The sequence below is a fragment of the Loxodonta africana genome, chromosome 3 (genome assembly GCF_030014295.1).
Source record: "Loxodonta africana isolate mLoxAfr1 chromosome 3, mLoxAfr1.hap2, whole genome shotgun sequence".
NCBI lineage: Eukaryota > Metazoa > Chordata > Mammalia > Proboscidea > Elephantidae > Loxodonta > Loxodonta africana.
The window spans coordinates 190,270,564-190,294,440 of record NC_087344.1 but is presented as its reverse complement, the minus strand read 5'-3'; the positions used below and the strand labels follow the sequence as shown (position 1 = coordinate 190,294,440).

Here is a 23,877-nt window from a genome sequence, read left to right as displayed (position 1 = left end):
CACAGTAGGTAAGAGCTACAGCTGCTAATCAAAAGGTCAACAGTTCGAATCCACCAGCTGTTCCTTGAAAATCCTATGGGGCAGTTTTACTCTGTCCTATAGGGTTGCTATGAGTTGGAATCGACTCGATGGCAATGGGTTTATAATAACAATAAGTCTACAAAGCTGGACAAAAAAAAAAGCCTCAATGAATGAAGACATGTCATCAGTCTGGATGGGAGCGCTAGAGTATTAAATGTTACAAAGATGTGTTATTTCCATGTTAATTTATAGATTCTATACTATTTTAATCAAACTACTTCCAAAAATTTTTTTGGAAGTCAATAAAATGTTCAAAATGTATCTGGAAAAATATTTTGGTGAGTGTGTCAAAGGCTGAGGAGCCCTAGTGATGCAGTGCTTGGCCGCTAACCAAAGTGTTGGCAGTTTGAGCCCAGGAGGAAGATGAGGCAGTCTGCTTCTGTAAATATTTTCAGCCTCAGAAACCCTATGGGGCAGTTCTACTCTGTCTGTAAGTGTTACTATGAGCCGGCATGGACTCAACAGCAAGGCTAGGTTGACAAAAAAAGGAACGTTGGAAATTTAGTTCATATATTTTAAAAATAGATTCTAGATCAATATAAAAGAAATCATGGTGTTATGGGTATAAAGTATAAATATAGATCAATGGAAAATAATAAAAATCTAGAAACAGATGTAATTACATACTAGCTCAATGTGTGATAGACATTATCAAACATTTGTTGTTAGTTGCCCTCAAATCAATTCTGACTCATGAAGACCCCATATGTGCAGAGTAGAACTGCATCATAGGGTTTTCTTGGCTGTCCGTCATGGACCAGTAACTTGAAATTTGCCTCTGAAAATGGAGGGCACTTAGAGACCAAAGAAAGAGGCGGGAAACTCCAGTGTAGTGACGAAGGAGTTTATTAGGGAGATTTACATACCAAGACAAGTCCTGGGGGGCTGCAGGAGCAAACCAGATCTCGGTGCCCTGCGTGGAAGGGCAGAGGTTTTATAGTGGTCCAGCCAGGGGCTTACAATGCAAACTGTGGTGAACTTGCAGGCCATGCGCGGGTGCTCCTGTTCAGCCTCTAAAAGTTTGTTTCCCCTTCAGTCCATCCCCCGAGATTGGCTGTTAAAATCTGGCATGTTTTCTCTCTTGTGCTGTAGATTCAATTCCATTCCTCACCACCAGGAACAGAAGTGGGGTTGGCCAGGTGCCGCGTGGTGCTCGGGCCTGTACAAGAGACAGAGAAAGTTCCTCTGTGCCCAGAACCGGAGGAAGGATAAGGAGAAGGAATTGGGAGAAAGAAGGCGATGGAATTCTGAGCCTCCTTATCAGAGAATGTTCTGGGCCCAAGGCCTTTACTTGGACAGCCTAGATGGGAGGTGTAGAGGCAGACCATTCCAACAGTCCACACCCCAACTGCCATGAGGCTCCCAGAGAGAGAAGCAAAGCAGCACCAAGTCCCGGTATACCCACCACCCATTTTGAATGTTGACCTGCATGTTTGTGGTTTAGGGCATAACTAAAAAAAAAAAAAAAAAAAACCAAACCTGTTGCCATAGAGTCAATTCTGACTCATAGAAACCCAATAGGCCAGAGTCGAACTGCCTTATAGGGTTTCCAAGGAGCGGTTGGTGGATTCGAACCACTGACCTTTTGGGTTGTGGCCAAGTTCTTAACCACTGCACTACCAGGGCTCCAAGAGACCTGTCCCAGTAGATTGATCAGGCCTGCTTGAAGGAGAGATCCCAACCAGCCACCCTAGTTATGGCTTAATTCAAGTGAACTGAATAGATAAAATTACTGCATTTTTTCAATCTTATGTAGGTATAACATGTCCTGATTCATTTATGTAAAAACAGTGTGTTTCTCCCCACATGGTACATTATATGGTCAGTACACATTTCAGTACAAGTGATATGAAAGCTCCCTTTCTCAGCACAATTGAGCAAACTATTACCATGACCAGACCAGGCTAATTCAGATTTAGTGTACTCAGTAAATGTACATCTGACCACCTGGTCATATTCTGCAAGTTCTTCATGTCCAGAGTAAAGTCGAACTCATTCTTAAAAGTATGGTTTTCAGAATCAAATAGCCAGTCCTGTGACATTTACATTTTTAACACATGAAGTGAAATTTCCTTTTAAAGTTGGAGTACTTCTCACAGGCAGCTTTCAAAAGATGTTTTCCATAAGTAGTGGAGTCAGCTGGGTTCACTCACCACATGATCTCCTCAGTATACCAGGCTCTACATTCCGTTGGTCCACGAGGTGTCCTCCTTGTTGACAGATCAGCTGGAACAATGTGGAGAGAGAGCTCAGCATCTCGGTTCAGATATTGACAGAGCCAACAGTTGGTCCAGTAGCTCTAGCAAAAGCCTGTATCATTGGGGCTCATGGATGAGGATCCTGTCCATCATTGTGAGATAATCTGAGAAGAAAAAGAGACAATATTAACAATTTCTTCCTCCCCTCCTCTATCTTCCATGGGATTTGAGGTGAAGGTTGCTGGTGTATAGCTACTCAGGCTGTTTGTCCTAGTCTTGAGACAGCGACTTCTGTGAGAACCCCGATCTTTTGTCAGGAACAGTACACAAAAAAAAACACATTTTTTAGAATAGACAGTTTGATGAAGCATACAGCAAAAAGGAGAAATGCCCTTGCAGGAAACTGCTGCCTTGAGACCCCAGACTCCTTGCCTGAGATGTAGAGTTCAGGCTGGAGTTGTCTTGTCACCTGCCATCAGCCATTTAAGCCTGTCCACTGAAGTGCTCAATCGCCCCTATGCCTTGGAGGCGACATGGAGTGTGAAGGGTTCATTCGACATCCGGTGGGAGCCTCTGTATAGGAAACAAGGCCCTGATATGATTTACCTGCTGAGAATACCCTGGCCTGCTGGCTTGGAAACCTGTCCCTCAGCAGATTTTACCCCTGACCAGGTCTCGTAGGCAGGTCAGCTTTTCTATGCTGTTTGGCATTTTCTGATGACAGCGGCAGTCCATGTGTGTAGGCCCGGTTTAGGATGGTGTGTGAATCTCCATGGGCCAACCTCTCTTAAATTCAGGAGGTGGTTGGTTGTACACCTCTTTGCTCTGGAGTAGACGCTGCTTCAGCCTCTGCAGTCAATTGGCAAGGGCAGTCTGTTTTCCCCTCTCAGCATAGGACCCTTTCTGGTGACCATTCGCACAAGTAACAAAAGCTTATCAGGAGGAGAACTGATTTTTTTTTGTCCGGATGTCTCATCCCCATAGGGACTTGTTTTATATGTCAGTGGCCAGATTGAGTGGCCAGGCTATTACCCATAGCCACGTCTATGTGCCCCACTAAAATGACCCTAATTGCAGTAATTCCTGTCAGGGCTTAGAGGCAAAGGTTTACAAAGATATACATCAACATCATCAATACATCTAATAGAGGTTTGTAGGGGCCCCAAAGGGGCTTATTCACAGTCAGGCTTGGGTAAGGGTCTCAGTGATGGTGACCTCAGACCGAAAGGTTTTCCTCATTTTGGTGTCAGGTGTTATAGAGATCACAGTCACCTGTGCAATGGTAGCTAAAAACCCAAGACATACAATTCTTTTCACTTCTTCGCCAAACTTTAGTTGTCACATAAGGCCTTTGGTCCTCCCTAGTGACAAAGGGAGCTAGGCTTAATTCTAAATCTTAATTATTTCTGAAAGTCAGAAGATCTGGGCAAAGTTGGCAGAGCCCTCAGTCATTTTGGAGCCACGCCTTCACCGTACCAAGTGCACGCAGGGGTTCAACCCAGTTGCCTGGTAACATGAAGGGCGGTTCCTCCTATTTTAGTTTTCCCCTTACTACTGCAGTTGTGACGGTGATGTTGCTTGATTATCTCAGAGGGGGAAGTTATCAGAGAATTCCAGATAGGGCCTCTAAGATCTCTTCAACGCCACTCAAAAAAAGCTATCTTGAAGGGCGTTTTACTCTTTTTTTTTTTTCCTCTCTGCTGTTTTTACTCTTACGTTGTGCTCGGTGTTACAGGGTGTTCTCAGCACCAGGGACCTACTTAGCCCCTCCAACTATCTCCAGTCCCATTGTTGGAACACTTTGAGCAATGGCTAGGGGATTGTTCCCCTAGGCCCTGAATCCTCCATCATTACAAACTTGTGGGCAAGTATTTCTAACTGCCCATCCTGTTCAAGCACACAGCTGTTCAGTACGTCAGTTGTGGCCACATGTGACTGCCTTACTTCCCTTTCCAACTGTAACTCTTCTCGCAAAGCTTTTATGCAGGCTTTAGCAGCTAGCTGGGCTTCGGTGGCCAGCTGAACAGCCCAGAGCATGGCTGCTACTGCTGTCCTAGCTCCTTTTCCACGTTTTTGAAGGCACACATCTTCCTGTAACTAAGCTATGCCGCTTGGCTTTTTCAGGGTGTCCCTGTACTCACACAGTGATCCACAAGCATCAAGCATACAGGCCAGCACTCCCCACATGGAGATTCCTGGCCAACCTGGAATTTCCCCCATAGAAAACCATACAGGTCAGACCTCCCCACATAGAGGTTGTTGGCCAACCCACCAATTGTCCAGGCATGGACCAGTAACTTGAAATTTGCCTTTGAAAATGGACGGCACCAAGAAATGGAAGAAAGAGCAGGCAACACCAGTGTGGCAGCGAAGGTGTTTAATAGGGAGACCTACATATCGAGGCAAGTCCTGGGCAGCCGCAGGACCAAAGCAGATCTCCATGCCCTGTATGGAAGAGCAGAGGTTTTATAGTGGTGGTGGACAATAATGGCTCCATGTCAGGGGCTTACATAAGAATGCAAAATGTAGTGAACTGGCAGACTGCATGAGGGTGCTCATGTTTGGCCTTGAGAAGCTTGTTTCACCTTCAGTCCACCACCTGAGGCCAGCTCTTACAATCTGGCACATTTTCTCTCTTGTGCTGTAGCATGACAGACTTCGTTCCCCCCCTGCTGGGAATAGATATAGAAGTGGAATTGGCCAGGTGCCGTGTGGTATTCATGCATGTGCAAGACACAGAGAAAGTTGCTGTGCACCAAGAACAGGAAGAAGGCTTCTCTGATAAGGAGAAGGAAATGGGAGAGAGAAGGCAATGGAATTCCCAGCCTCTTTTTCAGAAAACGTTCTGAGCCCAAGGCCTTTACTTGGGCAGCCTGGATGGGTGGCATAGAGGCAGACCATTCCCCCAACATTGACTGTAGCCTTTCAGAAGCAAATCACCAGGCATGTCTTCTGAGGCACCTCTGGGTAGGTTTGAACCACCAATCTTTCGACTAGTAGTCAAATACTTAACCATTTACACCACCCAGGGAATCCTTCATCAAACAATAGAGATCTACAAATTGTAAAAATAAACCTCAGATAATTAAAAAAGTTAAGTGTAAACTAAGCCTATATTGGATTTTTATATAGATTATGGCTTCATAAACTTTGAAGTAGTAGAAAAATCAGAGAAGATTTTATAATATAAAAATTGTAAATTTCTATATATAAAAACTTACACAATCAAAATAAAAATGAATGTTGTGTTGGGTAAACATTTGCAGAAAATAAGTTGAGATATGATTTAAAAAATCCATATAAATTGGAAAGAAAGGCTTCAAAATATTAGATAAATGGATAATGATTATGGTAATATAACATAAAAAAACTTCCTCTAACAGCTGCTTACTCAACCAGAAGGTTTAAAAAAAAAAACTTTGCTTATCCTAAAATCTAGCAGAGTGCCTGACACATAGCTGGCACTCAATAAATATTTCTTACATGAATGAGCAATTCCATTCAAGAAATGCAGATTAAAACATGAAGGTACAGTTTAGAGTCATTAAATTTGCAACAACTCCAGAAGGCTAAATGCTAAACAGTGTGGATAGATTCGATGATTCTGGCTGTCGTACACTGCTGTGGGCAGCAGATATGGTAAAGCTCATTTTGAAAACCAATTAATAAAAAAATGACATATGTTTTGATTTAGTAAACCCCAGCTCCAGAAATCTAACATAAACTGGTCAGCATGAAGACGCTGTTGTACAGTTAAAGATATTGCTAATATTTAAAATATTTGATAAATGAATCAAAGGAAAAAAAGGTCTCAGACTTAAATTATCATTAGGGTTAACAATTTTAACTCTGATTCATCCCTGTTATATCACAAACTACATAAATGGTCTTTTCTTATTCAGAAAAAATAAGATGTTCTCTGTCCTCTTTGGTGCCCTTACAACTCTTCCCACTGTCATAGCCTTACCACACTGCATAGTAATTGCTTATTAACTTACTATCTTCTCTGCTGGACCATAAGCTTCTTGAGATCAGGATCAGTGTTTTATTCTTTTTTACATTTCCATTATCTAGCCCCACACTTAGCACAGTAAGTATTCACCAAATGTCTGTTGAATGAATGAATAATTTGCTTCTACCAAGTGCTCTTGCAAAGGGACAGCCCCCCAAGTTAAGCCCTGGTGAGATCAGGGTTCTGCTACAACCGTCCTCTGGATGCTAAAGATAAACCAGAGAGCAGTTACAAGGGATCAGGAGCCAAGGAAAGGGAAAGGCTGGATTTCCTTTTCCACTATCCTTCCCTGTCTCTGTGTTATTTCACGTCAGCATCTGGGACCAACAGAGAGAACTGCTGAGTAGCCTAATAAATTTTGATAATGAAGAAGAGGTCATCAGCTGTTTGGGCAGGGAGGCAGAGCAGCATAGAGAAGGCACAGAAGGAAAGAGAAAGTGTGAGTCCCACAGCTGGAAAAAAAACCTACGGTGTGCTAATCTCTGATGCCTCTCTTTCTCTTGCAGTTCTTGTCAGAGGACAGTCCTGTAAATTCCCCTCTGTTTCTTCTTCATGGTCATGGAGTAATAGTGCTCAGCACTGGAGCCTAGGGAAGCCTGTACCAGTCCTTTCCCCCAACAGTTGCAGGGAAGTGTACTCTATTACCCTAGTCCCAGATGCTCTAAGCGCTGCCTACCTCCCTCTGTTGCTGACACCTTCCTGCTCTAGAATTTGATTTTTGACCTCTTCTGGAAAGAGAAAGAGGGCGTACCTTACAAGGGAAGGGCAGGAACTGAGACAGTCTGTTCACCTGATCACAGGTACACTAAGGTCCCTTGGGGCTTTCCAACTAGAAGTCCATATGGGAACAGGGAGACAGTGCTAAAAAAAGATATTCTCTGAAACTATCTTACTCCCAAATCTTTGGTCTAGGCTCAGAACAAACGCTTGTCATTTTCTCTTTTTTTTTTAACTACAAACTCAGTACTTGATACTGACCCTGTTTTAACTCCTTAGCCTCTAGCCTGAACATGAGCCAGAAACTGTTTTGAATGTGAAACGAGGAACAGTCTGTCCTTGGATATTTACTGGTTTGTTCCGATTCATTTCAGGCACTGACACTCACAAGGAATCGTATCAGGGAAATGCCATAACCAGCCCAGAGCAATGAGTGTTCCCCGGTTTCTTAGACACCCGCAAGCCCGGGATGATGTTTTTGGCAGCCTGTCCAGTCTCAGGGTCTCTTTCCCTTTCTTGGTCAAGCAGGGGACATCATTTAGTAGAATGAATATGGTTCTAAAATTCTCTGCTAAGGTTTAAATCCTATCCTTGCTACATTCTACGTCTGTGACCATGGACAAAATGGTCTGAGCCTTAGCAGATTGATCAAAAAATTAGGAACGATGGTAATGACACAATGGATAGTTGTGAGGATTAAACGACCTCATGTGTACCCCAGTGCCTAGTGCCCAGCAGAGGCTTGATTCGTGTCCACTTCCTTCCATCAGCTTCCCAGCCAAAAGTCATGGTGTCCTTCCATCCCTCACGGACCGCCATCTTCCAAGGTGAGGCTGAGACAATGACGTGTAAAAGACCCTGCTACCCTGAAACAGAGGCAGCGTCATGGAGCTATGAGTCCAATAGCATCAAACATTATTCAAGTTAAACGCGCTAGAGAGCACCAGTGCAAGACCCTGTCCCGTACTCAAGGGCCAGCGATTCTGTATGCTTGGTAGTCTCTTCAGATTAGAGACAGGGCGGTCAGGCTTCAGAGATCGCCCACTGCTGAGGGAAGGGTGAACCAAGGGAGGGAAAAACATGTCACTTGGGGAAGCTATGAACAGGTGAATGTTGTGGGAAAAGTGGGTGCAAAATATTAACAGGCATGTGGAGGGACAAATGAGCGAGTTGAGTGTCCTCTGTCTGTTGCAGAACAGCTAGTTGTTCAGGCTCCACACTCTATCTTTGAAGAAGGGATAGTAATTCTAAGATGCTGGGGAAATGAGGGAGAAGAATTGAATAAAATGATTTACTGCAAGACTGGGAAAGAACTTGTTACTTATACAAGAAATGTAAGCTTCATCATACCAAAAGCAGACTCTAGCAATAATGGCATGTATAGCTGCACTGCTTCTAGAGAAGATTCAGTATCTTCATGGAAAAGAAATTCAAGTGATGTAAGGATCATAGTTCAAGGTAATGGCTACACTCCAGGTGTAACACGGTTGGAAGCAAACAAAACCTGTCAGGAGGTGGGGAAGATAGAGAGTGTACTCATAAGATAGATATCTTGGAAAGCCATGGTTAGAAACTGGTAAATTATTTGTGCCAGGGTGACGGGTGGTAATTCCATTGTCTTGGTTCTGTAAGATCTGGTTGCTTCTCTCCAGGAGCTCTGAGCCTTACTGTCCTGGGGATTGTGTTTGTATTCTCCCTAGAGCTGTTTCCACCTCCCAAGCTGACAGCCAGATCCTCCAAGCCCATAGAGGGCAACCTACCCATTAAAAGAAACCATTGCCTTCGAGTCAATTCTGACGCATAGTGACCTAATAGGACAGACTGGAACTGCCCCATAGGGTTCCCAAGGAGGGGCTGGTGGATTCGAACTGCTGACTTTTGGTTAGCAGCCAAACACTTAACAACTGTGCCACCAGGACTCCAGAGGGCAGCCCAGTGGCCCTGAAATGTGAGACCCGGCTCCCTCCACAGAAGTAACACATCCAGCTTCAATTCTGCATCTTCAGAGGAGGCTGGGTCCTGGGAGCAGGCTGAAGCAGGTCCTCAAACCTCCAGATCCCCACCGTGTAGGACAAACACTTGGGGCCTCACAGATGTGAGGCACAGACAGTGATTCCCTGTGTCTGGAAACAGAGCCAGAGAGTTCAAACTCACGTGCAGAGTGAGTTTTGGTGAAAAGGAACATTGAGGCTGTAGAGAGGAGGGTAGAGCAGGGGCATCATTTGGATCTTAGTTTCTCCTTTTCCCGTAAGCTTCCTCTGTCAAGGTGGGAATGGGGAATAATACTATCCTGAACTCCTCTCCTTCCTACTAATGCAGTAAGACTGGAATGGTTATCAAGACACTCCGAGAATATCAGGACTTCAAGATGTCTGCCACATCACTCTAAACTTGCCCTTATTACTGTAAAATAAGCAGATATTGCCTGGGTGCCCATAGTTATGCTATAGATGCTATGGAGGGTACAAATGGCGTGAGGCATGATCCCTGTAGGCAGGAAGCTGATAGCTGGATAAGCACCTAGTACCAAATCTAACATAATAGGGATTGAGAGAACAGAGAGACCCATGTGGATTGGAGCAATCAGAGATGATGGTACTAAAGTAGGAGGACTTGAACTAGATCTGAAAAGATGAGAGGGAAGGTAATTTATCATCTTGTGTGATCACTTCAGGGGAGGGCTACAATTTCCCAGTATCCTTCACATCCATCAACACAAGACTTCTATTCACTGAGTCGACAGGCATGTGCCTGAATATCTTCCCCTGGAGTCACCCACCCTAGCACCCCTGGGGGAATCAGGGATCCTGAAGTGAGCACAATGACAACATGAGGAAGCTCTTGTGACTAAAGGCTGGGAAATAGGGATCTTGTCCCTATAGAAATAGATTGAGAATTGACCACCACCATGCTCAATTCTCACTCTACTAAGATTTTTATTTTCTGGTCTTGTTCTAAATTTCTCCAGCTCCGTCATCTCTGATGCCCCCCAGTAAAGTCCCTCGTGCTGTCTTGTGTTCACACAGGAATCTCTGTATCTGAAGTGCTCATGGACGTGGGTAGGCAGCTGAAAGGAGGAAGCTGGTCCTTGTCTGCTCTGTGGCTAGAGATCCAGGAGACACCACATTCTCCTGGTACAGAGAGAGCATGAAGGAGAGAGTGGGGAGAACAGATTGGAGGTCCCAGAGAGCAGAGCTGTAAATTCTTGTCAGAAAGCATAGTGGGGGATATTACTGTATAGCTAACAATGGTTACAGCCCCATTTTCAGTACTAGAGGAAACATTACTGAGGGAGGTGAATCCTAACCTCCCTCAACTCAGCCAAAATTTTTCAGACTGGGCTCAGGGACCTTGTGGAGCCAAGAGAACATTTTAAGGTGGTTACAGACTCCGGAGCTATGGAAAGTTAATTCCTTCCTAACAAAGGCAGAGCTTACAAAATAAATAGCTGCTTTAGGGGAGCTGTAAGTTTGGTTATGGTAGAAAAAATAAGAAAATAATGAGCCACAGAAAGGCTTCCTAGAATTCATCGTCACAGCTGTGGGTAAATACTTCCACATTCATGCTATCCAATACAGTCACTACTACTTAAATTACTTAAGAATTCACTTCTTCATTCATACTAGCCCCATTTTGAATGCTCAATAGTCACATGTACCTGCTGTTGTCGTTAGCTGCCGTTAAGTTGGCTCTGACTCATGGTGGCACCATGTACAACAGGATAAAACATTGCCTGGTTCTGTGCCATCTTTGCAGTGGTTGGTATGCTTGAATCCTTTATTACAGCCACTGTGTATTTTGAGCACCTTCCATCCAATGGGGCTGTTCTTCCAGCACTGTATTGAAAAATATTCTATTGTGATCCATAGGGTTTTCACTGACTACTTTTCAGAAGTAGATTGACAGGCCTTTCTTCCCAGCCTATCTTAGTCTGGAGGCTCCACTGAAACCTGGGTAGCCCTCCTAGTATTTGAAATACTGAGGCTAACAACTACCATATTGGACAGTGCCACAGATACAGAACATTTCCACCATTACAGAAGGCTCTACTGGATAGCACTGTTCTGAGGTTTAGGTCTGGACTGTGGAGACAATGAGATTTGAGAGGTATAGAGGATGTGTTACGCTGAGCGCATGCAGGGGGAGGTCATGCAGAAGAGATGACTTTGTCTCTGTCAGTTCCAGTGTCTCATCCTGACCTCACCCTCAGTGTTCCTGGGTCCCAGGCTGTGGCGGGGACATGGTGGGGCTTCACTGTGAGGCCCAAAGAGGCTCTCCCCCAATCCTGTACCAGTTCTATCACGAGAATGTCGTCCTGGGGAACAGTTCAGCCCCTCAGGCGGAGGAGCATCCTTCAACCTGACTGCACAGCATTCTGGGAATTACTCCTGCGAGGCCCACAATGGCCTGGGGGCCCAGCGCAGTCACACAGTGTCACTCAATGTCACAGGTGGGTTGGCAGTACCTGGGCTATGAACCATGGTTAGGCTTTTTTTTTCCTTCCAAAGGACAGACTCAGAGGGTGCTGAGAGAGGGCATTTGGTTATGGTTGGCTTAAGATTGTGGTTTTCTCAGTGACTTGTACTGGAAATGGAGATTGGAGATTGTGGAAGCTAGCAGGTGGCTGATTCGCTCCTTCTCACACTAGGCTAAAAGAAATGGATTACACTACAGGTCATTAGGCAAATTACTGAACATCCGCTTAACCATTTCAAACTGGGGCGAAACTCTCTAGGGCCATGCTCCACGCGCACATACCTCACTCCCCCATCCCCAGGCAGGGTTCTAGCCTAAGTCCCTTCCCTCTGAAGCTCACACATAGGCCTTTCTCTCTCCTAGGGCCTCCAGAGGACAACAGCCAACTTCTGGCTCCAAGAGTGACTGGGGGGCTGCTTGGTGTCCTGGCGGCGGCTGCTTTACTCTGTTACGTATGGTTCCACAGGAAGTCAGGTTTGTAACTGCTGCTTTTATACTTCGTTATTGTGTCATTGATTACGACCAAACATGTTGGTTTTGTGAGTCAAATAGCACATAGCTCTCTGGAAGCTGTCACCCAGTGGGTGGAGCTGTCAGTTGTTTTGCTCCTCTAAGAAAGCACTTTACATATGTGGGCTCAGGTGAAACTGAGAGCATTTAACCTACAATTACACATTTAGATGTTTTTCTTCACTAGAACTCTTAACCAAAATAGTTATTGGTTAGAAACCTAATCTCCATGAAAGATGTATATGCAAGAGATATACACCCAATGCCCAAACCTGGTGCCACCAAGTCAATTCTGACTCACGGTGACCGCAGGTGTCACAGAGTAGAATTCTTGCCTGCAGTCTTTACGAAAGCAGATGATCAGGCCTTTTGTCTGGGTAGGTTTGAACTGCCAACCATTAGATTGGTATTCCAAGCACAAACATCTGCGCCACCCAGGGACCTAGAAACATAACGGGGTGCTAGACTTTAGAAGACATATTCTGAGCATTCTAAGAATTCTATTATAACATATGTTATGGTATATCGCATTACATTTCATTATATTATATTACATTACAGTATTATATTGTACTTAATATATACCGTAAGGCTCCTCAAGGGACCACTCTTAAGGTCACCCAGGGGCCTTAACGTATATATTAAGTGCAATACAATATAATGTAATATAATATAGCATGATATAATGCAAATATAAGCCAAGCTCTTAACTACTGTGCCACCAGGGCTCCAATATTAAGTACAATATAGTATAATGAAATATAATATAATATGATATGATATAATACAAATACACTGTATAAGTAAAATACAAAAAATATGAAGTATCATATAATATGAACCACAGTTCTACTCTGAAACACATGGGGCGGCCATGAGTCAGAATCGAGTTGATGGCAACCGATTCGGTTTTTTTTTAATCATATAATAAGTATATAACATACAGACAGCTTAGCTGCTAACCAAAAGTTGGCAGTTCAAATCTACCAGCAGCTCCTTGGAAACCCTACAGGGCTCTTCTACTCTGTCCTATAGGATCGTTACAAGTCGGAATTGACATGGCAGCAATAGGTTTGGTGTTTTAGTAATAAACAAACTATATTATGCATACTATATAATATATTAATGCATGCTCTTCTTGCATCATAGAGAAACTATGAGGATATGAGATGTAGAATTATTTTACATAAAATTTGCTACTTTACTTTTCAATTTGTATTCCAAACCCATTCCATCAAGAACTTGAGAAAGCTTTGGGCAAAAACACAATTAGAGAACAATGAAGTGCAAACAGAGAATCAGGCCCATGGAAAACATAAGCAGACGAAGTCACAAGTTTTCTTGCCTCAGCTTGTCCTCATACTCAGACATGCTTGCTTCTGTTGGTGGCTAGATGGTGCTGGCGGCCCCAAGGCTGCCTAGTCCTCAATGCTCAGAATCCACATGGCTCCTCAGAAGTCTCATGGAGGACTTTGGGGGATCCAGCCTGGGGCATGCATAGCATGTGCTCTGCCTTCTCGGTGGGTGTGGAAGGAGGAATCAACTCCACCCAAACTTCATGAACCAAGCACACACACACACACAAAAAGCCACACCAGTTGCCCACAAGTGGATTGCAACTCATGATGACCTTATGTGTTACAGAATAGAACTGCTCCATAGGCTTTTCAAGGCTGTGACCTTTCAGAAACAGATCGCCAGGCTTTTCTTCTGTGTGCCTCTGGGTAGGTTCAAACCACAATCTTTTGGTTAGCAATCGAGCACTTAACCATCTAATCCACCCAGGACTCTGAACTGAGCACATTCATCATCTAATAGGTGAGGGGTGCTTCTCAAAAGAAAGAAGACTTTATTGGGCACATAAACCCACATCACAACCTCAACTCCAAGAAGTTCACTTGTCCCAAAATTTACACAGGCCAGGACTTTTTCCATAATAAAATAGTAGCTATTCCTCTGCCAATTCAGCCTCCTCTCCTCACCTTCTTCAATAGAACTGTTAATCTTAAGAGAGACTTCTGATGCTTCTCTTTGGTGAGTTGTTCTAGTTCTCTTACCTTCTTCCTGAAGCCTCCAGTAATATCACATGAGATTGTATTTACTTACTAGAGAGAGTCCCTGGCATACTGGTGCCAAGGATACCACCTACATCCTTATGTGTCCTCCCCAATGCCCTGTAACCACACATCTAGATAAGTGCTGAAATTAGGTTAGTCCTACAAGTAGGGGAAAGGAGAAGGATCCCAGCTTTCACTAATTATCTCCTCGTCACAAAGGGGGTTTATTAAAAGGCCCTATGCACAAAAGAGATTGTAGAAGGCCTCCAGAGCAAAGATCCCCCATGAAGGCACTAACCAGAGAGACAAAAAAGGAGCCCACTGCACACCAAACATGTGAGGCAGGTTCCAGACTCCACAACCCTGAAGAAATGAGGGCTTTTAGAGAGTTTCAAAATAACTGACCTGGAGGACAGAGGAAGGAAGAATATAGACTCCAGCCAACCCCAAAACCAAACGCATTGCCCTCTAGTCAATTCTGACTCATAGAGACCCTATAGGACAGAATAGAACTTCCCCATGGGGTTTCTTTAAGGAAACAGACTACCACCAGCAGGGTGGAACTAATCCCCGCTGAGGGTACTCATTATTATTCTGCCAATTCCATTTAAATATTTACCTTTCACACCTTCCAGATGGAACTATACCCATGCAAAGCAAATCCGTGATGATCAAATAGTTAAAATCTTCAAGAATTCAAAATTGTGGGTCCCTTAATTTCAATACAGCAAATATGTCCTGAGTTTATACTAAGGAATTGCAATGGGCTGTGTCTGTTTGGGATATAGGACAGAGTCACAGATTCTTAAACTGGAAGAAACCATAGGAATCACATCAGGGCCACCACACTGAACAAAACCCCATATTGTGTGATGTTCACACTGTAGTCTATATGGATGGCACCCCATGGAGTAGTGAAATATGGCCCTGGATCACGTAACCATCAAAAATCTGGCTGCACACCAGAACCATAAACAAAAAATAACTGTCCACCCCAGACTTACTGAATCTGAATTTTTGGAAATGAGGCCCAAGAGTCTGTATTTATTTAAGTTTCCTGAGTAATTCAAACACGTTACCAGGTTTGGGAACACTCATATACTAAAACTAGCAATAATAATAACAACAATAGTAACAATAGCTAGCAAATAGTGAGTGCTTGTTGTTACTGTTAGGTGCCGTCGAGTCCGTTCCGACTCATAGCAATCTTATCAAGCAGAACAAAACGCTGCCCGGTCCTGTGCCATCCTCACAATTGTTGCTATGGTGTGCCCATTGTTGCAGCCACTCTGCCAATCCATCTCATTGAAGGTCTTGCTCTTTTTCGCTTACCGTCTACTTTACCAAGCATGATGTCCTTCTCTAGTGACTGATCCCTCCTGATATGTCCAAAGTATGTAGTTTCGCCATTCTTGCTTCTAAGGAGCATTCTGGTTGTACTTCTTCCAGGACAGATTTGTTCGTTCTTTTGGCAGTCCACGGTATATTCAATATTCTTTGCCAACACCACAGTTCAAAGTTGTCAGTTCTTCTTTGGTCTTCCAGCTTTCACATGCATATGATGCAATTAAAAATACCGTGGCTTGGGTCAGGGCACCTTACTCCTCAAGGTGACATCTTTGCTTTTTAACACTTTAAAGAAGTCTTTTGTAGCCGATTTGTCCAGTGCAGTGTCTTTTGATTTCTTGACTGCTGCTTCCATGGGTGTTCACTGTGGATCCAAGTTAAATGACATTCTTAACAACCTCAATCTTTTCTCCATTTATCGTGATGTTGCTTATTGGTTCAGTTGTGAGTGCTTAGTATGTGCCAAATAACGTTATTACCACTTGTTGTTGTTAGGTGCTGTCGAGTCGGTTCCGATAGCGACCCTATGCACAACAGAACGAAACACTGCCCGGTCCTGCGCCATCCTTACAATCCTTGTTATGCTTGACCTCATTGTTGCAGCCACTGTGTCAATCCACCTCGTTGAGGGTCTTCCTCTTTTCCGCTGACCCTGTACTCTGCCAAGCATGGTGTCCTTCTCAAGGGACTGATCCCTCCTGACAACATGTCCAAAGTATGTAAGACGGAGTCTCGTCATCCTTGCCTGTAAGGAGCATTCTGGTCACGCTTCTTCCAAGACAGATTTGTTTGTTCTTTTGGCAGTCCATGGTATATTCAATATTCTTCGCCAACACCACAATTCAAAGGCATCAACTCTTCTTTGGTCTTCTTTATTCATTGTCCAGCTTTCACATGCATATGATGTGATTGAAAACACCATGGCTTGGGTCAGGCGCACCTTAGTCTTCAGGGTGACATATTTGCTCTTGAACACTTTGAAGAGGTCCTTTGCAGCAGATTTACCCGATGCAATGCATCTTTTGATTTCTTGACTGCTGCTTCCATGGCTGTTGATTGTGGATCCAAGTAAAATGAAATCTTTGACAACTTCATCTTTTCTCCATTTATCATGATGTTGCTCATTAGTCCAGTTGTGAGGATTTTTGTTTTCTTTATGTTGAGGTGCAATCCATACTGAAGGCTGTGGTCTTTGATCTTCATTAGTAAGTGCTTCAAATTCTCTTCACTTTCAGCAAGGAAGGTTGTGTCATCTGCATAACACAGGTTGTTAATAAGTCTTCCTCCAATCCTGATGCCCCGTTCTTCTTCATATAGTCCAGCTTCTCAGATTATTTGTTCAGCATACAGATTAAATACGTATGGTGAAAGAATACAACCCTGATGCACACCTTTCCTGACTTTAAACCAATCAGTATCTGCTTGTTCTGTCCGAACAACTGCCTCTTGATCTCTGTAAAGGTTCATCATGAGCACAATTAAGTGTTCTGGAATTCCCATTGTTCACAGTGTTATCCATAGTTTGTTAGGATCTACATAGTTGAATGCCTTTGCATAGTCAATAAAACACAGGTAAACATCCTTCTGGTATTCTCTACTTTCAGCCAGGATCCATCTGACATCAGCAGTGATATCCCTGGTTCCACGTCCTCTTCTGAAACCAGCCTGAATTTCTGGCAGTTCCCTGTCGATATACGGCTGCAGCCGTTTTTGAATGATCTTCAGCAAAATTTTGCTTGCGTGTGATATTAATGATATTGTTCTATAATTTCCACATTCGGTTGGATCACCTTTCTTGGGAATAGGCATAAATATGGATCTCTTCCAGTCAGTTGGCCAGGAAGCTGTCTTCCATATTTCTTGGCATAGATGAGTGAGCACCTCCAGTGCTGCATCTGTTTGTTGAAACATCTGAATTCATATTCCATCAATTCCTGGAGCCTTGTTTTTTGCCAATGCCTTCAGAGCAGCTTGGACTTCTTCCTTCAATACCACTGGTTCCTGATCATATGCCACCTCTTGAAATGGTTGAACATTGACTAATTCTTTTTGGTATAATGACTCTGTGTATTCCTTCCACCTTCTTTTGATGCTTCCTGCGTTGTTTAATATTTTCCCCATGGAATCCTTCATTATTGCAACTCGACGCTTGAATTTTTTCTTCAGTTCTTTCAGCTTGAGAAACGCTGAGCGTGTTCATCCCTTTTGGTTTTTCATCTCCAGATCTTTGCACATGTCATTATAATACTTTACATTGTCTTCTCAAGAGGCCCTTTGAAATCTTCTGTTCAGTTCTTTTACTTCATCAATTCTTCCTTTCGATTTAGTTGCTTGACGCTCAAGAGCAAGTTTCAGAGTCTCCTCTGACATCCATCTTGGTCTTTTCTTTCTTTCTTGTCTTTTCACTGACCTCTTGCTTTCTTCATGGATGATGTTCTTCATGTCATTCCACAACTCGTCTGGTCTGCGGTCACTAGTGTTCAATGCATCAAATTTATTCTTAAGATGGTCTCTAAATTCAGGTGGAATATACTCAAGGTCATATTTTGGCTCTCGTGGACTTGCTCTGATTTTCTTCAGTTTCAGCTTGAACTTGCAGATGAGCAGTTGATGGTCTGTTCCACAGTCTGCCCCTGGCCTTGTTCTGACTGATGATATTGAGCTTTTCCATTGTCTCTTTCCACAGATGTAGTCAATTTGATTTCTGTGTGTTCCATCTGGCAAGGTCCATGTGTATAATCGCCGTTTATGTTGGTGAAAGAAGGTATTTGCAATGAAGAAGTCGTTGATCTTGCAAAATTATATCATTCAATCTCCGGCATTGTTTCTATCACCAAGGCCATATTTTCCAACTACTGGTCCTTCTTTTTGTTTCCAACTTTTGCATTCCAATCGCCAGTAATTATCAATGCATCTTGATTGCATGTTCGATCAATTTCAGACTTTAGCAGCTGATAAAAATCTTCTATTTCTTCATCTTTGGCCCTAGTGGTTGGTGCGTAAATTTGAATAACAGTCATATTAACTGGTCTTCCTTGTAGGTGTATGGATATTATCCTATCACTGACAGCGTTGTACTTCAGGATAGATCTTGAAACGTTCTTTTTGACCATGAATGCAGCACCATTCCTCTTCGAGTTGTCATTCCCAGCAGAGTAGACTATATGATTGTCCAATTCAAAATGGCCAATACCAGTCCATTTCAGCTCACTAATGCCTAGGATATCGATATTTATGCATTCCGTTTCATTTTTGATGATTTCCAATTTCCCTAGATTAATACTTCATACATTCCAGGTTCCCATTATTAATGGATGTTTGCAACTGTTTCTTCTCATTTTGAGTCGTGCCACACCAGCAAATGAAGGTCCCAAAAGCTTTACTCCATCCATGTCATTAAGGTCGACTCTACTTTGAGGAGGCAGCTCTTCCCCAGTCATCTTTTGAGTGCCTTCCAACCTGGGGGGCTCATCTTCCAACACCGTATCAGACAATGTTCCGCTGCTATTCATAAGGTTTTCTCTGGCTAATGCTTTTCAGAAGTATACTTCCGGGTCCTTCTTCCTAGTCTGTCTTAGTCTGGAAGCTCAGCTGAAACCTGTCCTCCATGGGTGACCCTGCTGGTACCTGAATACCGGTGGCATAGCTTCCAGCATCACAGCAACACACAAGCCCCCACAGTACGACAAACTGACAGACACATGGGGGTATTACCACTTAGCATACATTAACTGAGTTAATCCTCATTTGAAAGGTATTATTATTGTTATTATTACTGTTATCTTTAATTCACAGATACAGAAACAGAGGCACAGAGAAGTTGAGTAACTTACCTACGTAGTCAAGTGTAAAGCACCTGCTGTCTGCCCGGGGAAGACAGTCATATGTTTTCACATTTTTTTAATTCATTCCACATACATCGAGTACCAGTTCTGGGCCAGACACTGTGCTAGGAGACAAAGACCCCTTAGGACAGACCAGGAAGTTCCCACCAGAGGGCCCATATGCAGGCAGTCATGTAAAATGTGGGCTACTTATCTCAGCTCTCAGCTGCTATCCAAAGGGTAAGCAGTTCGAATCCACCAACCATTCCTTAGAAACCCTGAAGGGCAATTCTACTCTGTCCTATAGGGTCACTATGAGTCGGAATTGACTTGACAGCAATGTTTTTTGTTTTTTTTTTATCCTATCCGGAAACCTCTCAGCAAGGGGTGTCCCAGACCAGGACAAGTCATTCACTGATACTCAAAATGCGTGGATTCTTTTTATGTCAACTCCAGCCTAAGGAGAAATTGTCCCCCTGGCTGACACTAATTCTTTGTTTTGCAGGTGCTGGTGCCACCACCTCCAACATGTGGTTCATTTATTTATTGGTTCATTTATTGTGCATGTACTATGTGAAGAATGCTGGTATTCTCCTTCTGATTTATTTAGCATTCAAAATGGAGAATATGGGAAAATAGAAAGTTAGCATTCAAAATAGAGAGTTTGGCTCAAAAATAAAAAAAATATTGAATGTGCTATGTTCTGTGAGCCCCCCTTCGCTGGGACTGGGCATCTGACATTCCCTCCTGCTTCCCCTTTCCTAACCTCTACTTCTCGTTTAAATTTTAGTGCAAATGTCACTATCTCTGAGATATCTTCACTGACTGCCCTCCCAAATGCCACTTTCAGAAATAACATAATGCAATGTTTCCAAACAGCAGCAGCTATTCCTTAGCATAGCACCTACTATGTGCCAGGCACTGTTCTAAGTGCTTTACATCTACTAATTGATTGTATAGAATATTGTTTACATATGCGGAAATTAGGCACAGAGAGGGTGAGTAAGTTAGCCAAGATCACACAGCTAGTACATGAAAAAGTCTAGTTTTGAACCCGACAGTCTTTCTCGAGACTCTGTACAAAGATGTACATTTAAGAGAATATTTTATGACATATTTGGGGGTACAAAAAAGAAGCATTGCATTAAGTATATATAAAACCTTGTATTGATAATAAAATAGACTCACATAAATACATTCAATTTTCTTTTTTGAGATCACTTTCAACCTTTGCACCTCAAGCTACTCCTTAATCAAAGTCTGAATCTTTTTCTGAACCACTTTGGCCAACTGCAGTATGCATGAGCAGTGGACTCCAGAGCCCATGCTGGTGAACTTGACCTCTTTAAAAAAAAAAAAAAAAAAAGTTGCCATTGAGTCAATTGTGACTCATAGCCACCCTATAAGACATAGAACTGCCCCAGAGTGTTTCCAAGGACAGGCTGATGGATTCAAACTGCCAACCTTTTGGTTAGCAGCTGAGTTCTTAACCACTGCACCAGGAGGGCTTCTTTAGCCCCTTAAATTTGACAATTTAATTTTGAGGCATATCAGAGAGTACTAAGCTTTCCTGATTGCTTATATTCCCAGTTTCCTTTTTTTCCTTGGTTAAACTATGTATTACTGAAAGTTAAGCATCTTTTCTAGGGCATTAGCCCAAGGTGATAGAAAGATACTTTCATAATCAATACCTCTGAAGGAAATGATGAGAGATGCTATTCATGAAAATGTTCAACCAGGTAATTGTCTCTGAATTTGACTCAGATGTCCCCAACTTAGATTTCTCTTGGTCATGCCAGGCCTCAGGCATTGCCCCTGATAGGCCTCACTCAAACTGACCATGCATAGCTATGTCAGGCATCAGGCTACCAACCTTGCAAGCCCCTGTGCCTTTCTGGGTACCAGGTTCCCTGAAACTCTGCCTACCTACCCCTTAGCCCTCTCACCAGCCTTTATTCTCCTCCTTTTGATTCACCATCCCAGAAACTGACATAGGTTTCTGTGTCTTGCAGGCTCCCGAGGGCATACCTACTCCAACTCATTTGCCCCTACAAAGGAAATGCAGCCCATGTGCAGCAAAGGTGAGCACTACTGTTAGGTATGGGCTCCAGGTCTGGGCCAGGGAGAAAGAGAGAAAGTGTAGAGAAAAGACCCAAAGATATGGTTTTTAGAGGTGTCCTTGACATCCCAGGTACTGCAGAGGCTCATTTGGGAGGTGTTAAGGTAGGTGTGAACCAGGGTGGTGCAAATGGTTAAGCGCTCAATTTACTAGCCAGAAGATTGGTGGTTCGAGCCCACCCAGTGGTGACTTGGAAGTTAGTCCTGGCGATCTGCTTCCAAAAGGTCACAGCCTTGAAAACCCTGTGAAGCAGTTCTACTCTGACACTCATGGGGTCACCATGAGTCAGAACCAACTTGACAACTAACAACAGCTACAAGGTAGGCATGGAGCAGGTATTTGGAAGAGTGCCTGGGTGTGCCCTTGGCCACCGCCCCCTGTCTAACCCTGCCCTCCCTTTCAGTGAATCCAGTGTGTCTGGATGTGGCTTACTCCCAGGTCTGGATCATCGATCAGGGACCGGAGGATGCAGGTGACCTTTGGGGAAGTGCTTCTGGCTCTGATGAAGTCTTTGCTAGAGTTGAAGGGGTTGGGGGTGGGGGGAGATCTGCTGCTGGCAGAGCCCCTTAGAGCTGTGGCTGCTGCCCCGCAGCCCTGACAGTGACCACCATTCTGCATATCTGGAGAGAAAGTGGCGTCTGCTACTGGTGTCTATGTCCTGTCCTGGGAGAAAGGCTGAACCCTGGCGGACGGAAGTTAACGACTGGGCTGTAACAGCCCAGTGTTGTTCGCTGTTCATCATTTCTATTTCTTCCCCAGCAGAACATCCACAAACACGTCCAGAGAGCATGGTGAGTCCAATTTCCCTGCGTTTCTGTCCCCGGGCCTCCCTCTTCCTTAAGTGAAGTAGCTAGATCAGTGCACTGGACACAGTGGGCCCTCGTGGAAATGCTAGCTTCCTTTCTCTTCACAAGCTTTTTCCTTCCCAGGATTCCTCCGTCGTCTATGCTGAGGTGGTGAGGGAGGCCATAGAAGCCCTCAGCTAAGCAGAGATGAAAAGGACAGAGAAGGAGCTACAGTAAGTAAGAAAATGTTGTGGGCCCTTGGTTCTCCAGGACCTGGATCAGGCTACCTGTGTGCTTCTCCTACAAGAGCACCTATTTCAAGGGAAAGAAGGATTATCTGCCAGGCACTCCTCAGGGTAGGCCAGTGGCTAAGTGGCCCCTGAGGATGCTATAGAAGATTAGGAGAATATCCAGATCACTTATGACCTGCTTATGACCCAGACCTTGCATTCTCTGTTTTTTTTTTTTTTCTTCTTCCATTTTAACTGATTTTCAGTGAAAGTTTAAAGCTCAAATTAATTTCTTACGCAAAAAATTATACATATATTGCTTTGTGACATTAGCTGCAATCCCCACAATGTAACAGCACACTCCTCCTTTCCACCCCGGGTTCCCTGTATCCATTTGACCAGTTTCTATCCCTTTCCTGCCTTCTTATCCTGCTTTTGGACAGGAGCTGCCCACTTGGTCTCTTATATCTGATTAAACTAAGAAGCACATTCCGCACATGTGTTATTTTTGTTTCATACTCCTGTCTAATCTTTGTTTTAAGAGTGGGCTTCAGGAACGGTTTTAGTTCTGGGTTAACAGTGCATCCGGGGGTCATAGTTTCAGGGGTTCCTCCAGTCTTTGTCAGACTATTAAGGCTGGTCTTTTTACGTGAATTTGAGTTCTGTTCTACATTTTTCTCCTGCTCTGTCTGGGACACTGTTGTGTTCCCTGTCAGGGAGGTCATTGGTGGTAGCCGGGCACCATCTAGTTCTTTTGGTCTTCAGCTGGTGAGTTCTCTGGTTCATGTGCTCCCTTAGTCCTCTGGGCTAATGTTTTCCTTGTGTCTTTGGTTTTCTTCACTCTCCTTTGCTTTAAGTGGGATGGGACCAACTGAAGTATCTTAGATGTCTGCTAGAAAGCTTTTAAGACCCCAGATGCCACTCACCAAAGTGGGATGTAGAACATTCTTTATAAACTTTATTAAGCCAATTGACCTAGATGTTCCCCGAAACTATGGTCCCCAGGCCCCAGTCCCAGCTACTGTGTCCCTCACAGTGTTTGGATATGTCCAGGAAACTGCTTTAGCTTTGGTCCAGTTGTGCTGACTTCCTCTATATTGTGCATTGTCCTTCCCTTCACCAAAGTTGATCCTTGTCTACTATCTAGTTAGTGATTTTCCCTCCCTCTCCCTCCCCACCCTTGTAACCATCAAAGCATGCTCTTTTTTGTGTTTAAACCTTTTCTTGAGTTCTTATAATAGTGGTCTCATAGAATATTTGTCCTTCCACGACTGACTTATTTCACTCAACCTAATGCCCTCTAGATTCATTCATGTGAGATGTTTTGCAGATTCATCCTTGTTCTTTATTGTTCTTGCATATTATTCCATTGTGTGTATGTACCATAATTTGTTTATCCATTCCTCTATTGATGGGCGTTTAGGTTGTTTCTGCCTTTTTGTTATTGTGAATAGTGTTGCAATGAACATGGGTGTGCATATGTCTATTCGTGTGACAGCTCTTATTTCTCTCAGGTACATT

At 43.6% G+C, this 23,877-nt stretch overlaps 1 long non-coding RNA gene across 1 annotated transcript; it reads left to right on the top strand.

The window, feature by feature from the left end:
- The first annotated feature begins 21,412 nt into the window (after nucleotides 1-21,412).
- Nucleotides 21,413-22,813, top strand: LOC135230902 (uncharacterized). The gene is made up of 3 exons (XR_010321630.1): nucleotides 21,413-21,813; nucleotides 22,104-22,132; nucleotides 22,271-22,813. It is a non-coding gene; the product is annotated as an uncharacterized LOC135230902 (long non-coding RNA).
- The last annotated feature ends 1,064 nt before the right edge of the window (nucleotides 22,814-23,877 follow it).